Source organism: Dryobates pubescens, chromosome Z (assembly GCF_014839835.1).
Source record: "Dryobates pubescens isolate bDryPub1 chromosome Z, bDryPub1.pri, whole genome shotgun sequence".
NCBI lineage: Eukaryota > Metazoa > Chordata > Aves > Piciformes > Picidae > Dryobates > Dryobates pubescens.
This window is the reverse complement of record NC_071657.1, coordinates 124,341,435-124,354,607: the sequence shown is the minus strand read 5'-3', so window position 1 is coordinate 124,354,607 and position 13,173 is coordinate 124,341,435. Positions and strand designations below refer to the sequence as shown.

Here is a 13,173-nt window from a genome sequence, read left to right as displayed (position 1 = left end):
AGGTTAACTCAGAAGAATCATAAACTGCAAAGAGTAAGGATAATAATTCATATTGTACTTCTCCTTAGCCAAGATCATAAAATTTTAGGCTCAGTTAAAAAAAAAAAGAGCAATCATCAGAGCATTTATTTAAAACACAGAAATAGGTGTTGACCATAAATACACTGAAGATGTCAACCTAATTTAGAAATAAATATTCAAATGGGTTTTAGTAAATTTCAAACACAGATCTTCAAGCTTTATAGACCAAAAATTTATTCGAGGCAGATTTATTCAAGGCAAAGCAGTATGAAAATCTGCATACAGAGACACCGGATATTGGTGCCATCAACACTGTAGAACCCTCAGAGTAAGCTGTGATGCTTGTGGGCAAAGAAAAGGTTATACTGGCATATGCCAGGTAAAAATTTCTTATGCCAGTTCATCCAATCCAGAATACTGGGACTTTTGATTGATTTGCCTTACAAGCTTTCAAAGCATTTACCCAACAATTATATACCTTACTTCCTCTCTTTCTGCCCTTTCCTTCCACCAAAAAGAATAAAAATTAACTGCACCCATGATTTCACTTTCCCACAATTTAAACTGAGAAACAAGGTGGCAGCAGCTGCCTCCAGGAGAACTGCAGTGAGAAGGGCAGGTGCTGATAAGGTAGAATTTATGCTAATCCGCAAGTGTTCCTCCTGTCCACCCTATGCACAGATTTATTGGAAAGAAAGGAAATCCACATAAGCAGTCTCTGACCAAGGTCTTGGGCTGACAGCTATGTCCTGGGGGCAGACTGGCCATGTCTTAAGCCCTACTAACACAGACCATTTCATAAGTCTTTCTGCAGCAGCCATACAAGCAGGGAGGGCCAGTGCTCCCTCTGAAATCCTCCTTCAAAGTGTCTGATGCATAAGACACCTTGAAGAGAAACTGGAGGGCTACAACCTCCATCTCTCTAGACAGAAGCTAGCAAGGACACAGACCTGAAGAGTCAGAAAAGAAGACTTCTGAGAAAAGAAGGGTAAACCGTTGTGTTTTGTTTTGGTTGGGTTTTTTGTTTGTTTGTTTTTTTTTTTCAAATTTAGGAGCAAGGCCAGAGAAAGCAATTGTGTGTTCTTTGCACAACCACAAAGAGCAGCACAGGTAAGATGGATCAGCCTAAGGTAATTTATAGTTACCTCAGTTAGGAATATTCAATTAAAGCCTTTGAAATGCAGTGTAGGCAGCAATGAAGAGTTTGGCTTCTCTCCAAAAGTAGCTGCACTCAGACCCAGAACCCGGATGGTCTCAGGAGGAGTTAGTGGAATTAATGGCATTACTATAGAATCACCTCACCTGGTCAAAAGCTAGTGCTGCTGCTTGACATAAATTACTCACTATTTAGGTTACTCTTGAGGCACATTTGTAAATGGCAATATTGAATCTCCTTCAATATTCTACATTTGACATAACAGGAGCCATGATAAAAATATGTGGCCTGAGAGTACAGTTAGGAAAATATGAGAATGAATCAGCAGTTTGATTTCTCCCTCTTCGATCCATGCATTTTAGCTTGTTGGGTTTCCAGTTTGAATGTTATTACTATTTAATTATGGCCATAACTACCTGTGTTCCGGTTCCTGAAAGCCTATTTGGCATAACATTGGAATTAGCAGTAATGAGAAAAATACGCTCTTCCATCATCAAGTTTATTACCTTGATGAGTATCTCACTGTAGGAAAATATGAAATGAGTTAATGCACCTGCCTATTAAAGTCATTTCAGGAGATGGCTGAACATATAGGTGGCCTATTAGCTAAAGAGAAATTCAACCTAAGGCCCAAGAGATAAATACAGATATATCTAAAATGTGGATCTATTACAGATATTTCTTACAGATACTCATAGAAAAAGAAAATGTCAGCAAAATTAAAGGTGCCAAAAGATCACTCTAAAAAAAGTTAGGCAATTCACGGGCATTTGGATTTTGCATAAAAGATGACAAGGAGGCTTATATGCATTTTTTTTTTTTGTGCATATAAGGCTTTTTTTACAACTTCCTTGTTGATAATCTAAGTTCAACTATCTGTCACAAAAAAAAAAAAAAAAAAAAAACCAAGAGAAAAAAACACCCTAGCTGGAGATACTGAAACACTGCCTGAACAACAGAGTGAGATTTCTATTTAGTGATCAAAGTCACAGATGGGAACAAAACTTTGGGTAAACTTTAAGGCCTTTGTATGACAATTTGTTTTAGAGAATATTTTCAAGGGGATTACTGTCTCCAGAACTATCTAGAGAAGTGGAAATCAAAAACTGTAATATGGAGATTAGTTTCTTTTTTTTCCTTCTGAACTTTTTGCAGTGTCACTCAACTATTAGCATATAAAGATAGCTAAACTTTATAATGGTAAGTAAATGCAAACTACGAAACTTTTATTTGCCTTATTTATGCTTGCTGAGGTAAATATTGAGAAAAGCTGTTTTACTGCTTAAAAATCACTATTCCCACCAGTTGAGGAATTAGAAACTCTTGTGCTTGCAAGTACACAAGAGTATCATAGACAGTCTAATAGAATTTAGAACATAGAGATGGAGACTGGATTCATGCATTAATCTGCTAAGTAGGGTTTATCTTTGATAAGCTAAAAAAGGACTGTAAAGATCTTCCTAAAATGTTAAGTCTAGCTCCTTCTTCTGAAGATATGATGTCAGCTATTCATAACCATTCTTCTTTTATAAATATACCAAGCAGTATGTTGTAGAGGTTGTTTTGTTTTTTGCTAGTAGTTAGTTTCCTCTAGGTTGTGATTGTTTTGGTTTAGCTCTAGGTTCTGGTTGGTGGTTTTTTTTTTTACTTGAAGTATTTACATTGGAAACTTGTCACAGAATGCAATGACTCAAATGAGAAAAAGAAAACAAAACAAAACAAAAACCCCTTTTCTAATTTCCAGACTTAAATTTAATCACAGTCACTTACACATTTTGTTCTTCTGGTAGCTTTACCTTATTGTGTACCAGCAGGATGTATTTATCAGCAGGAATCTTATTTTCTTCCTAACTCTCCTACGCTATACAAGGCAAGGTTGTAAAAACCTCTGTAATGTGGGCTCTGCAGTCATCTGAATAGTATTTAATCATATGTGTTGCAGTTTGATTTAACTTTTTTTGTTTAAAGCATAAAACCACAACTGAATATGTTATTCTAAATTAGGTGTCCAAAGTGCTACTAATTTCTTACTGATACTAGAAAAACTTTCCTGCTGCATCCAAAGACCACATATGCTTTTTCATATCTGTGCCATGCTGTTAGCCCATACTACTTGATCAACCAGTAATAGAGAGATATGTTCTCCTCAGTTTCTTCTAAGTAATAAGCCCACAACCTACAGCAGAATTGCATGTTATTGGCTTCAAATGACCTTTCATCATAGACTAGAGTGTAATCCCATTTCTATTATTAAAGTTCAACAGCCTTTCTCAATGATATTCCCATGTTCCTCTGAGCTGCTCATCATGGGAAAACCTCCCTCCTATTCTTGTCCTTTGCTTCCTTCTCACAGTGCTATCATCATGAAATTTAATTGACACTGAACCATTATTTATACTATGTACCACATTTTATATTTTAATTTTTTTTAACATAATTATTTAAATAAAGCTATTAAAAATATTTGTTCCTCTTTAACTGGTAACTAGAATTGTAAATTCAGTTATTAACTCTTAATTGCCTCTTAGTATCAAATGGTTCTGGTCCTCACCAGGTAAATTGATACTTTACTTTTATACCAAAACAGATGTTAGCTTTTCCTGAGAGTATCTATCCAAGTTATTTTATTTTAAAATATTCATTTAATCTCTTTTGTGATAATATTGGTGGAGTTGGAGGCTGAGTGTACTCAGCTAACACTGTAAAAGAAATCTTCATTATTACCCAACACTAAAGATCTTATTTCTTACTGCAAGCATGAATTTAACGATAATGAATGGCAATGCTTTTAGTGTACTTTCAGACGAGTTTGTGTATCCTTGCAATAAGACAGTAGAATCCAGTACAAATTTGAAACAACATAAATACTCTGGGTTTTTTTTCCTTAGCTGAGATAAATGAGTTCTGATATCTCTACGTACTCTAAAGACATTTATTCATTTCACGCCAAAGTATTTAACTAAGTCAAACCAAGGACACGTCATCTTTAACCCAGTTGTCATTCTCCCTCTCACTTAACAGTCAAGGAGATAAAGAAGAAAATCTGTATGGGATTGGCTGGTCATTAATTGTGCACACAAATATATACACAAATAAAGTCAAAGCATATAAGCTTTAAAAGTAATCTTTTGTTACTCCAAATGATACATGAATTATGCAACATATCTTAAGAATAATTATTCATCAGACAAATCAGATATCAATTGCTGACCATATAAAGATCTTCATTTAAAATTACATTTGCTTTAACACACAGGAAAAAATATAGAATGTGTTTCTGTTTTCAAAGGCAATTAACTTCCTGTAGTATTGGGTTTGTGTCACATGTCCTTACAGAGTTTGGGGATTTTCCATCTTTGTCTTGCTATCCTGTTTGGCAGAAAACACTGACAGACTAATTCATGTATCAGACATGCTGAATAAGAACACTTACTGGCCATATACTTAATTTCCCTACAGCTCTCTGGAAATCTGTTATATCTCTACATCTCTCTGACATTTACAGCTTATTTGTAAACAATTCTGATCTGTAAGGAATCATTTAGAACCAGTTCCAAGATATTTAGAAACATATCCCCTCAAATGAGATCCATCTGGCTGTTCTAAGCCAACATTTCTTTTATGAGCATGTCAGTTAAGCAGATACAATGAGGAGTTTTTAATTCAATGTTTAATATAAGTGTTTGGTCAGCACAGAACACATAGGCTATTCATGTGGGGGGAAATGTGTTGGCCCCAATATAATGTAAGTATATTTGGTTGTCTATTTGCAGTTATGTCTTAATCTAGGAATTTTGCCAAACTAGACACTTTCCAAGCAAAGGTTTGGTCAACTGTTGAATACATACCATCTTCACAGCCTTGTTTTAGCCATTACCATTGAATAAGCACTTCTTTCTACTTCAACCTAATACCACATTTGATTTCAGGAAATGCAAGTCAGAAGTCATATTTGACACTACCTAAATTGTACACCAGATTTCTCAAGTGTCTTTTGCATGCAAAGTGCAGTACAAATCAACATCTGATTTCCTGGTTTCCTTATTAATACTTTCATTTAGTTTTCAATAGGAACAAACCAATCAAAATGTATATATAGACATCCCTCAAATCTAAACAGATGTGTACACTTTCATAAGCACATAATACAATATAGACTATATTCTTTAAAGAGGTGGTGGTTTTAAGCCTCTCTTATTTCCTTTGCCTCTTTCTCAGTGCTATAATGCAATCCTCAGTGTTTGAGCACCAGACTTCAAATGAGAGATCTATTCAAAACACGCACAGACAAAATAAGTGGTTTCCTTAGTAATGGGAACTATGTGAAAGCCTCTGAAACAGCTCCTCCTCCAGTAAGTCATTATGTACATGATCCTTTTTACCCCTCAACTTAGTAATGTAAAGGTTACTTTGCATTTAAATAGAAATACCTCATGAGCACCCACAGTTTTTGGCAGTCAAATAAGAGAGGAGAGGGGAAACATTTACTTCATTCCTAATTAAATAGTTTGATTTTTTAATCAGTAAGGATGTTGCACGTTCCTGTGACCTTTCAATTAATTTTCAGGATCTGCAAGTTGAAAAAAAAAAAAAAAAAAAAAAAAAGAAAGAAATTGTGTAACTAAACTGCTAAGAACTTCACTTCAGTAACCATTGCACTCTAATGGCTTATTGCATTTGCACATCATATCCATGCTGCTCCTTGTCACCACCAAGACAACTTCATAACAATTACCCATGACCACAGTTCAACAAAGCCGTTGATGACATGGGAAAAATTACTATGATGCTTCTTTTAGTCAAAGTAACTAAACCCAAAATGTCTCTATAGTTCTAAAATTTATCTCAGTAACCTTGTTTGAACAGACTTCTAAATCGGCGGTATAGCTCTTATGCAATTATTTTTATGAAAAGCAAATAATCTAGTAGCAGTATTGTTATCAATCCTTCTTTAAATTAAACCACAATAAAATGCAACAAAAATAGCGTTCATTTAGTTTCATTAGAAAAGGTAAGAAATTCACGTCTTAAATTGTGTCCTTAAGGCTTGACATATACACTTGGGAAAAAAGCTCCTTGTCATTGAGCATGTCATATTTGCCACACTCAACAGTGATAACAAAAGAAAAGGGTACTATTGTTTCAGGTAAAAATACTGTAAAATTTCCATAGAAAGGAAAGCAGATATGAGCAAAGAAATTGAGAAAGTCCTCTCTAGAAGGACAGAAATTTTGAGATTTATCATCATCTGAAAGAGTTACAACTGTCAATCAGTATGAAAATTCTTGGCCTTATAGTCAAATCATCACTACCATTATTTTTTCATCAACCTCAGATACATCTTTGCTCAAAGGTATATCCCATGCACATACCAGGTCCCGTAAGCAACAGGCAGATTCTCATGAAGTCAACAAGGTCATCTCAGTGTTACAGGTCTACCATTGACAGAATTCCAATAAATTATATCCAATTCCTATAGGTTACAGATAAAGTGAGATATCATCAAAGGTAAGGTATAAACTTACTGAGCTGAAATAATTTTAAAACGGAATACATACACTGAGCTTGATAACCAGTTTTCAGATCCCATATTTCATCTAACTAATCCAGCTGCACATAAGGATTCTCTAGCTGTTTTTCACTACTCCATCTTCATTAAGATTCCTACGTGGCATAGCAAGGTTGTGGTTGCTATGTGTGACTCACTTCCAGCTTTCAGCAGATGCTGGTATGCCAGAGATTCTTGTCTATTAAAACAGAGCCAGGGATGAAAACTAGAAGAACTTGGATATTTGTCTGAGTTGGGCTCAATAGGTATAAAACATGATAAGATTTTTCAGACCTCAGGCCATTCCTGAAGAAGACTAACTATAGCTCTGGGACCTATCATGAACCTAAATCTTTTGTCCTTTCTGTTTTGTAGATAGCCATTGATACATAAATAGGTAAATTTGCTAGAAAATGCAAAATACCTTTTATCACCAAGATGAGCATCAGCTTGTCACCACTGCTTTCATTCATCCCCATCACATACAATGGAATGTGCCTGTACTCTATGACTTTTATTATACTGTTCCATCTTTTGTTAAGTTATGTAGCACCTGCTATCTATATAGTTTTTAATAAAGTAACTGGTGGTTTGTGTAAATGTGAACTTTCCCTTATGTGAAATTCTTTACAGTTTCATGGCCTAGGTTTATTTCCATCTGCTTCATCTCTATCCTATCTAATCTAACTCCGAGATCTGATAAAAGAAATTTGGTAGGAGGTTAAGTAATCGGAGCATGACACTTTCCATGCAGTACAACTGTATGGAACACTCTCCATACAGTACACTTTCCATACAGTACAACTGTACTTACTGTATTTAGAAACTTGAACTCACTGGCAACAAGCCTTTCATCTTCCAAAATGACAAAGAACTGGAGCCAGAAATGTTGCTTTTGCTGATCACTGAAAAAATAATTCTGTTTCGGAAGGATACATATTAATAAAAGTTACTCTTTGTCTGTATGGAAACATAGGCTTTAGGAACATGTCAATAATTGTCATAACAGCTAAAAATGTGCCTGACAGTGTCAGGTTAAAGGCACTGCAATGAAAATGCTGGTAGAACAGAACTGCAGTAAGTGGTAGCACTTTTTTCTCTCTTCCAGGCAACTCATGCAATGACAACCACCTATAATTAATAAGTTAATTAATACCTTAACTGATGATGCCACAAAGCAGTCTTCTTTCAATCTGAGCAATTCTGGACCTTCGCTCAGATAGCAATACTTGCCCACACTTCACTCAGACGATATACTACAGGTATGCTTTACAGAACTGGCGAAAATTGATCTGCCAAACATCATCTCCCTTTTTTTTAATTATTGTTTTGGGTTTTTTTTTAATTCTAAAGGCTACAAGAAGAAAGTGCAAAGAGCCACAACTGAGTACTCTTCCTTTTAGCTATGGAGCCTGAGTGACCAGAATAGGAGCGCATGTACATGAAGTTATTACAAACGTGATGGCTCTTTTACAGTTGGACAAAATCTGTATGGTTACACACTGAAAAAATATATGTTTTTATTTCCAATCTCTGTCATCTTTGAATTTAAATCAAATAGGTGTGCAATTTTTTTACTTTAACTGCACACTATTCCCATTTTTAACTATACTTGCTCCATTCTAAACACAGCTGTGTTCTCAGAGCATATAAATACTTAAAATGGTTACTGTTAATTCCTGGAATTACATCAAGCCTATGGAACATTAAAGTCGAAGGATACTCCACCTTTCTGTATAATGAAAAAAGGGAAAAGTTTTTAAATCCTCCTCCAGTTTTGAGAAAAATGTAGACACAGAACCACTGCACTTTAATAACTAAGGGGTTTATGCATCGTGTTAATTGTCCATTGCAAACAAATAATTAGCTTATTTTCATGTGCACTCACTAATCTGATGAAATTAATGCTAAATAAATACCTGGAGCTAACCTACATTACTTTCATCATCTGTCTATCAGTCTGAGACATACTTTTCTCTAGCCTTTAACCTAATAAGCTTTATATATAATTCTGGTGAAATAGACTACATAGCTATTTTAAAACCAGCAAGCATCATTGTGAAATCAGCAGGAAAATAACTTAATGAACCTTAATCATCATAATCATATTGGTTATAAAAGATATCTTTGTCCTGCAGACAGTTTTTGGGGAAAAAATAATTCTTTACCATTAGCTAAATTAAAAAATTCAATTATTTCACGTATTTTTTATGAAGCAGAATTGTATTGTGATATAATAACATTTTAACTCATATGTAAATGTATGCCTATCAAGGAGGTACTTTAATTGCATATATAGTCTATCATAAGAACTCACTTTCTTTATTCAAGTATACTTTAGCTGATTTAATTATTTAGCCCTCTAATTATACAGTCCATACCAATCAACCAAAATGAAGTACTTCTATAATCTTGCATGTCAAATCACTGAATATGTTTTTGCATGACTCGTTTTGAATGAACTACAGTAAGTACTTGAGGTTAGGGACAAAACCCAGGAAAGCTTTCATGTAGGGCAATGGTAGTCCCTACCTACTCCCTTTTCCCCGATCTTCTGTTTCTCCACCGGTTCAGATAATAGAAGAGCAGTATTTAGTTGGCTTTAGCAATTTTCATCTTTTCAATTTTGCCCAAACTTTTTGAAATTTTCTAATCTCTTACTCCACCTGCCATCCCAACAGGTTTACGCCTTTTCTTTGGGACAGCTGTGATGGATTTCCCTTTTTCCTGTGAGGGCCAGCATGGAAAGAATTCTTACTTCTCTGGCTTTGGGCTGTGCTTCCATAACACATCCCAAGTATTATCCCATCAGATGCGGGCCATTATGTTGTGCATCAGGGAAAGCTCATAGGTTCACTTTGGGAAATTCACAATGGTTTGTATTTGCAGCTTGTGGTGGTGAACATTAAATACTACCAGAAACTTCAAGAGCCACCTTGTGGGGGCAAAGGCGAGACAAGTTTTCACCAACGAGCCCTGAGGTTACAGAAAGGAAGGTATTGTGACATCTTTCTGGCCTGAGATGTTCCCTGTCCACACCCCAGGCAGGAAGACCTAAAAAGCAAGCAAAGAAGGGTCAGCCCCCACTGTTTTGGTTATACTTCCATAATTCATATTAAAAAAAAAAAAATTAATTCCCATAATAAAAGAATGCGAGGAAATGAAAGGCGGCCTTTCTCCTACCCTGCAGTATTTCACATACCTGCAGCCTGTCACGTAAATGCCATTATTGTATATACCAGGCAGTCCTGCCCTACCTCAGTTTATGAAAATTGAACAGCAGACATTATTAGAAGTTTCCCCTGTACATAGTTTAAATGCAGTATTCAAAAACTTGAGGCAAAAGGGACAAAAAAACCCCCAACCCTGCTGTATTACAGCCACATTGAAAGTATTAGTCTGTTGAATAGGACTTGTTTTGCAAAATTTGCCCTAACCATTTATGCCAAACTGAAATGTATTCAAAAAGTTGTCATTACTCATATTCACTTTTCATAATAAATGATTTTATGAAATGTAAAAAATGTAAAAAAAAAAAAAAAAATGCAGTCCACAGCCTCAGCTGCAAAGTAAACTGAAATGATACACAGTATTCATAAGTTAGCAACCACTACAGCTACTGCTGTTTCAAAAAGTACATTAATTTGCACTGTTTACTAACCTTCAGAAAAGTTTCATACTATTATTAGACAGGACTGAGAGCCTTCTTTCAAACAAAGCAGAAGTGTGAAGTGAGAACCACATCTCACTTCAATCCACTAGAGGGTGGCCTGCCTCAATCAGGGCTGGAGTACTGAGCTCAGGCAAGGTATCCAACATTCCCTTCGGTTTGACCTGTTGATAACCAACTCTTTGTCTTTCACTATTACTCATCTTCTGTTGCAGAGTAATTTCCTTTATATAAAACAGTATGTATCATTACAAAACCCTTTTCCTTACTACATCTGTCTCATTTATTGTTTTGTGTATCTGGAGAACGGATGATGCATTTGAGTGTATACTTCCCTTAAATTGAAAACTAAACCCATAAATTATTTCACAATTTGTACAACCTTCACAGTTTGCATGCCCTTTGCTCACGGATACACAATAAACTGGAAAAGAAAAAAAAAAATCACTGAAGAGTATGGCACAAAAGGAGAAAGAAGAAAGAAAGGAAGAAGGGAGGAAGGAAAGGAAAAATCTGTGCACTCCATTGTTTATACAATTAGATAGCCATTTAAAAAAAACCAAACAACAACAAAAAAAAGGAGAGAGATTGAAAGAAATTGACTTTAGCTAACCTGTTCCTCAGCTTATTCTGAATTTTTCTTTCTCAGGGAGATGTATTATTGCTCTTAGTTTCTACTGACAAATCTACACAATAAAATTTAATATTTTATAAAATTCGGAAAAGGAGGAATATGAAACATCCTTTACTTTCTTAACCGGGTGGGGGAAGGCAGCAAAATTGGTGGGGGGAGCATTTTTCCTGAATTGTTTCACCATGCAGTATCCTCTGAACTACAACAGCATTCACAGAACTTCAGAACTTCAGTGATCTCTAATCAGTTGTTCTGAACACAGATAACATCCTCATATAGCCTAAAAAAAAAAAAAAAAAAAAAAGAGAAATTTAGACCTCCCAGGCTGTTCGGTACAAACACAAAGCATGCCCTGCAACTCCCACAAATCGGAAGAGATATCTGGAAGCGTGCAAAGGCTTGTTCCGTGTATCCGTACCCAGAGCAGCAGTGTCACGTAACAGACAGCTTCCCACGGCCAACCAGGCTGGCGCAGCCGCGCATACTACGCGGCATCTGGGCACGCCAAAGGACTGGCTTCTCTCTGGGGACTGGAAGGGGCTCAGTTATTAATGACCACTGAGCAGGCAGCGCCATGTCAGTGTGACAACCAAGCGAGTGAACGATGCACCACTAACCACCATGGAAACAAGGAGAAATAAGAAGAGCTAGCAAGCATCTCTCTCTCCCCCACCCCGCTCTCTCCCTCTCCCTCCCTCTCTCTCTCTCTCTCCGCTGAATTGCGAGTCTAAGCCAGCCAGGCAGCAACAGCGCTCTGGCAAACGTAAGGGATCTCAGCTGGCAGCACAGAGAGTCTCTCGTGTTGTAGGATATCAATAGATACATCTTTGCATTATATCCTGTTAGACACAGACATGCATATCGACTCTCACACACACATACACGTATGCACATCTATTCAGACTCTGGCTTTAATACAAGTATGTGGCTACCTGAACTAAGGAATTGAAATTACCGAGAAGCAAGAACTCCTCCAGCTCTGAAACTACTCTTATTATAGGGTAAGTTCCTTTTTATTTTCAATTCTATTCTGACTTTTATCTTAACATATAAACTCTCTTCCCTTTCTTCTTTTCCTAAAGTTATTTAATTAAACATATTTTACTTTCTGAATGTAAATACAAATGCAATTTTCTTTTTGTGACAGAGCTAACCTAAATATGCTTGCAACAGTATCAGATTTGCACCTTTGTTAGTTTGAAAGGACATCAAAGGATACAAAATTATAAAGGAAGAATGTTTCCCCTGATGTTTCAGATGCAAAATCAAATTACACAGTTGCTCTGTGTCTTGAAACCAATAAAACAAGATACAGGACAGCCTCCTTTCTTCTCTCCAGTGCTAGACTTAAAGGAAATGCTGTTTATGTCAGGACCTAAAAACCACTGAGCAGCAAGGCTGAATGAACATATCACAAACAGTTACTGAATTTCTGCCAGCCTACATCTTAAGGATTGTGGCAAATGACTTTGCTTAAAAACATCCCCTTTCTAGTCAGAAGGGACAGTGTGAATGTCTGATTACAGATGCAGCTGGAACAGACGCGTTAGGTAAAAAGGCTCACATTAAGCAGAAGAGTTCTAATCTTCTTTGGTAATTAACAGCATCACAGCAGGGTGCCTCTAAAGTATATTTTCATGTAAGGAGACTGTTTAAATCCATCACTACAAAAGCTTTGCCTGGTTTAGTATGGGAAGGCTCAGAACTGTTTGCCTTTGCTTTCCATGCCTTTGTTTTCACATGTCTAGTTCGGAGTTCTTGCCCAGCACTGCTGTTCAGAAAGAGAAGAGCCCACCATAGGGGGATGGAGAAGAGAGCAAATGCAAGGGGCTACAGAAAAGACACTAATTTTCTATTTAACCAATATAATCAACATAGAATTCAATACTACCATTAGTGCTGCCTAATGTATTTGTGTTTATGCTTGTGCGTGTCATTTCTTTCATGCAGTGTAACAGTACCTCAGTACCCCTTCAGATGAAAACATAGTCTGTAAAGTCCATCAGCATGGATCTGTGATTCATGTACCAGTGAAAGCCAGAGATTTTACTTTACACCATGAAAAAGACATGTTTTCTACCAATGGCATATCTCAAAGTGAAAAAAATACAGCCTGCATTTTCCTGAATATTTTTGTTTGCTTT

The 13,173-nt window shown here is 36.2% G+C and overlaps 2 protein-coding genes across 2 annotated transcripts in view; one reads left to right on the top strand and one right to left on the bottom strand.

Moving 5' to 3' along the window:
- Positions 1-13,173, bottom strand: part of IMMP2L (inner mitochondrial membrane peptidase subunit 2) — a 438,966-nt gene that overhangs the window by 201,721 nt on the left and 224,072 nt on the right. The gene's annotated exons all lie outside the window — the stretch shown is intronic.
- LRRN3 (leucine rich repeat neuronal 3) overlaps positions 11,424-13,173 on the top strand; it is a 35,407-nt gene continuing 33,657 nt past the window's right edge. Inside the window, exon 1 of the mRNA XM_009903647.2 lies at positions 11,424-12,030. The gene's annotated coding sequence lies outside the window, so the exon portion shown is untranslated. The remainder of the gene's footprint in view (positions 12,031-13,173) is intronic.